Here is a 6,000-nt window from a genome sequence, read left to right as displayed (position 1 = left end):
TGTTTACTGTCATCATGACAAAAAAAAAAAATCAGTTATGAGAAATGAGTTATTAAAACTATTATGTTTAGAAATGTTTTGAAAAAAACTGCTCCCTATCAAATGGAAAACGGGGGGAAAAATAAACAGGGGAGCTAATAATTCTAACTTCAACTGTATATTGCCAGTTAAACTCAAATTTTTAGAGGTATGCTAGTCATAAAAAGCTGATGGGTGTGTGAATATAAGATGCTTTAGTAAGAAAGAAAAAAGCCCAACCCTTTCTTTACAGGTTTGTTTTTGGACGTTTTAACAGGTTTATGACTCATTTGTGATTATAAAGTCTTTTAAAACTTTGTACGGTCTGACTGAGCTATCACAATAGATTATTCCAGTTCTGCTTATCACTGACACCTGGCATAGAGTCACAATGTATTTGTTTGTGTTGTTACCCAGAACAACACATACAGCATTTGACCTGAACAGTACACACAGCATGACTAATGACATCTTGAGTAATGTAGTTTCAATAAAACTATTTCTGATATTATGTTACAGTATAGGTGGTGCAGTGGGTAGCACGTTCGCCTCACAGCAAGAAGGTCGCTGGTCTTGGCTAGGACAGTTGGCATTTCTGTGTGGAGTTTGCATGTTCTACCAGTGTTCAAGTGGGTTTCCTCCGGGTGCTACGGTTTCCCCCACAAGTCCAAAGACATGTGGTATAAGTAAATTGGGTAGGCTAAATTGTCAGTAGTGTATGTGTGTGTGGATGTTTCCCAGTGATGGGTTGCGGCTGGAAGGGCATCCGCTGTATAAAACTCAGCTGGATAAGTTGGTGGTTCATTCTGCTGTGGCGACCCTGGATAAATAATGGGACTATGAATGAATGAATGTTACAGTATACCTCACAGTCTGTTTTGTGGTTTTCATTAGAGGAGATACATTTTTCATTAAAAATAAGGAATAGAACAAGCAACGTAATGAGAATGTCATCTGAGTAACTGCGGGAGAACATTATGTAGTGCTTGTCTAAAAATCTGCATACATCTATTACAAAATGCTGAATTTGATACTTTATAGCAAACCAACATTTGCAAAGAATTTTCTGTTTTTCATATAAACATTTAAAATTAGTTTGCAAGAATTTGGACAAAGCAATCCCATCAAAATGTGGTACCTTTTCTGCATTTTAACAACATTTCAACACAATTTCAAAAAACACAATCTGTCACAGACAGAAAAAGTCTGAATAATATAATGGATAATAATAACTATTGACAAACATTTGCTAATTACATGAAATGATTACATTGCACACTAGTTGTAAACATCAGAAAGAAACATGCCTTGAAAAAGTGATATTGCTGTTTGCTTTGATATATTGTTTTTATAGTTTTACATTAAACATTAAATTGCACAAAAGTGATGGTAAAGATATTTTTAAGGTTAAAAAATGTTTTACTTTATTGTGCACAAGTGGAAATTTTTCTTTGGCTTCACCACACACCCACATCAGATTCACATTACACACATCACAGAAAAAAAGCAGGCAACACAAATGCATCCAATGTCATCACATAAATCACATATAAAAAGTCAATTTTAACCATAAACATATATTTAACATTTTAATGGCAGTCGGCACAAAAGAACATTTGATACACATTTTTCCTTACTTGAAATTTTAGATTTAAAGGATGGGAACAATCTTCAATAATGGCATGTGCTTTCTGCTTCATTCTCATTGAATGAATTTCATTTGGTTGTCTTTGTGCTTTACCTACAACTGCACTGGCAACTTTTACTACGCAACCCAGTTTTGGCTTTTCCTTAATGTTATTTAAAACAAATGCCCTTTTTACTTTTGGCTAAATAATTATTTTTTTAATGAAAATATGCAGTAGAAAAAATATTTTTAGCAATTATAATAACAAGGGCGATGCTGTGGCGCAGTAGGTAGAGCTGTCGCCTCACAGCAAGAAGGTCGCTGGTTCAATCCTCGGCTCAGTTGGCGTTTCTGGGTGGAGTTTGCATGTTCTCCTTGCATTCGTGTGGGTTTGCTCCGGTTTCCCCCACAGTCCAAAGACATGCCATACAGGTGAATTGGGTAGGTTAAACTGTCTGTAGTGTATGAGTGTGTGTGAATGTGTGCGTGGATGTTTCCCAGAGATGGGTTGCGGCTTGAAGGGCATCCGCTGCGTAAAAATGTGCTGGATAAGTTCATTCCGCTGTGGCAACCCCTGATTAATAAAGGGACTAAGCTGACAAGAAAATGAATGAAAATAAGAAGGAATATCAGGAACAAAGGACCAGTACCACCAATGAAAAATGGTCAGTAGCAAATCTGCATATAAATATGAATTTTGAAGGATCATGTGACACAAAAGCTGCTAAAAATTCAACATGAATAAATTGCTTCTTAAAATATATCAACAAACAGTATATTATTTTAAATTGGAATAATATTTCACCATATTATTATTTCTATATTTGAAAAAAAAATTATGTAGGCTCGGTGAGCATAAAATTAATGTTCCCAAATGTTTAACTAGGGTATCTTTCAAATTTTTTTGATATTTTTACAAATTTTCCTTTACTATTCTGCAAATATAATATTTTTTATTGGATATGTGATTGTGATAAATGTTGACAGTTGCTTTAAAAATATGCCACATACCATGGGTGTCAAACTCAGTTCCCGGAGAGCAGCAGCAGCCCAGCAGAGTTTAGTTCCCATGCTGCTTCAACACAATTAGCTGTATATTTCCAACAAGCCTGAATGACTTACTTTGTTTGATCAAGTGTGTGTAATTATGGTTTTGCTAATAACTGGAATCTTTTCTGGGAGCGTCCTAGGCTCTTCCGTCCTGACGGCCTGCACCCCAGTCGAGCCGGAGCTGAACTCCTGTCGGACAACATCTCCAGACTACTTCGCACCATCTGACTAGCAGGTAAAAATTCACAAAATTCACACTATAGCCACCTAGACTCTTGCTCACCCCACTTAAACATCAGTAACGCATATCTGGCGAATCCTATAGAGACTGTGTCTGTTCCTCGTATTATTAGATTAAGAAATAAACGTACTGTGTGCTCCAGGAAAAATCTAGTAAGAATCAAACCAGAAAAACCAGTAGAAAGTGAAAATACAAATTTCGTAAAACTTGGTCTCCTAAACATCAGGTCACTTGCACCTAAAGCACTTATCATTAATGAAATAATAACAGAAAACAATCTTAATGCACTCTGTCTCACTGAAACCTGGCTGAAACAAAATGACTATATTAGCTTAAATGAAGCAACTCCTCCAGGATTCTTATATAAACATGAGGCTCGTCAAACTGGTCGTGGTGGTGGAGTTGCATCAATCTTTAGTGATTTCCTTAATATTAAACAGAGAAACGGACTTATGTTTAGCTCCTTTGAAGTATTATCGCTTAATGTTCAGCTTCCAGATACTATACAAAAACCTATGTTATCTCTCGCTTTAATCACCATATATAGACCCCCAGGACCCTATGTCAAATTTCTAAAAGAATTTTCTGATTTTATTTCTGACTTACTAGTCAAAACTGATAAAATGCTAATTGTAGGTGACTTTAACATCCACATAGATGACGCTAATGATACATTAGGGCTCGCGTTTATGGATTTAATACACTCACTTGGGATAAAGCAAAACGTTGTGGGTCCAACCCATCGCTTAAAGCATACATTAGATCTAATTCTGTCTTATGGAATCGAGGTTATTGACGTAGACATTATACCACAAAGTGATGATATTACAGATCACTACCTCTTACTATATAAGCTATGTTTACCTGAAATCAGCAAACCCGCTCCAATACTCCGCCCTAGTAGAACTATTGTTCCGTCAACTAAAGATGAATTTATAAATAACTTACCTGATCTCTCTCTATTTCGTAATGCACCCGCAAACTCAAATGATCTTGATGTAGTAACCAGCAGTATGGATGCCATCTTTACTAGCACACTAAATACTGTGGCACCCATCAAATTAAAAAAGGCTAGAGAGATTAAAACTATACCATGGTATAATAGTCATACTCGTGCGCTCAAAACAGCAACCCGCGCCCTGGAACGTAAATGGAAAAAAACTAATTTAGAGGTCTTTAGAATTGCGTACAAAGACAGTATGTCCAGCTATAGGAGGGCTCTAAAATCTGCCAGGACCGAGCACCTGCGCAAACTGATAGAAAATAATCATAACAATCCTAGATTTTTATTTAACACCATCTCTAAATTAGCAAATAATCGGTCATCCTTGGAACAAACTACTCCACCGCAAATTAGTAGTGATGACTTCATGAATTTTTTCAGTAATAAAATAGAAGGCTTTAGACAGAAAATAGGAGATGCCAAACTTTCTGCACCGGCTTATACTCCAAATCCTGTAAATATTTCATTAAATCATAATAATAACCTACACTGCTTCAAAATCATAGAACATGAAGAGTTAGTAAAAATTATAAATAGCTCTAAACCAGCTACGTGTATGCTGGACTCAATTCCAACAAAATTACTGAAAGAGCTGCTACCTGCTATAGGAGAACCTCTTTTTAATATTATCAACTCTTCTTTATCTATAGGCCATGTTCCAAACTCTTACAAGCTAGCTGTTATTAAGCCTATTATTAAGAAACCGCAACTAGACACCAACAACTTAGCTAACTATAGGCCTATTTCAAATCTTCCATTTATGTCTAAAATACTAGAAAAAGTTGTTTCCACTCAATTATGCTCTTATCTGCAGACGAACAATATTTTTGAAGTGTTTCAGTCAGGTTTCAGGGCTCACCACAGTACAGAAACCGCCTTAGTGAAAATAACAAACGATTTACTCTTAGCTGCTGACCGAGGGTGCGTCTCGCTATTAGTTTTACTCGATCTTAGTGCGGCATTTGATACCATTGACCACAATATCCTCATAAATCGTTTAAAGTCTACAGGTGTCCAGGGACAGGCTCTACAATGGTTTAAGTCTTACTTAACTGACCGCTACCAGTTTGTAAATCTTAATGGACAGCCTTCACAAATCTGCCCAGTAAAGTATGGGGTGCCTCAAGGATCAGTTTTAGGCCCTTTACTGTTTACAATTTACATGCTACCTATGGGAGACATTATTAGAAGACATGGGATCAGCTTTCACTGCTATGCAGATGATACTCAATTATATATTTCCACTAAACCTGACGAGACGTCTGAACTTTCTAAACTAACTGAGTGTATCAAAGACATCAAAGACTGGATGACCAACAATTTTCTTCTCTTAAACTCAGACAAAACAGAATTATTACTTATTGGGCCTAAATCTTGCACACAGCAGATCTCGCAACTCAATTTACAATTAGAGGGATACAAAGTTAGCTTTAGCTCTACTATAAAAGATCTGGGTGTCATATTAGACAGCAATCTACCTTTTAAAAACCATATATCCCATGTCACAAAAACTGCCTTCTTTCATCTGAGAAATATCGCTAAATTATGAAATATGCTATCCATCTCAGATGCAGAAAAGCTAATCCATGCTTTTATGACTTCGAGACTGGATTACTGTAATGCTCTATTTGCTGGCTGCCCAGCATCCTCTATTAACAAACTTCAATTAGTACAAAATGCAGCAGCCAGAGTTCTGACCAGGTCTAGAAAATATGATCATATAACCCCAATTTTATCCTCCTTACACTGGCTGCCTGTTAAATTTCGTATTGAATTTAAAATATTACTTCTCACCTATAAAGCTCTAAATAATCTAGCTCCTGTTTATCTAACCAACCTTCTGTCTCGCTACGAACCAACTCGCTCTTTAAGATCTCAAAATTCAGGGCTTCTGGTAGTACCTAGAATAGCAAAATCAAGTAAAGGAGGTCGAGCCTTCTCTTTCATGGCTCCTACACTCTGGAATAGCCTTCCTGGTAATGTCCGAGGCTCAGACACACTCTCCCAGTTCAAAACTAGATTAAAGACCTATCTGTTTAGTAAAGCATACACTCAATGCAT

The sequence above is a fragment of the Danio rerio genome, chromosome 16 (assembly GCF_052040795.2).
Source record: "Danio rerio strain M-AB ecotype USA chromosome 16, GRCz13ab, whole genome shotgun sequence".
Lineage (NCBI taxonomy): Eukaryota > Metazoa > Chordata > Actinopteri > Cypriniformes > Danionidae > Danio > Danio rerio.
Note: the sequence above shows the minus strand (reverse complement) of the source record.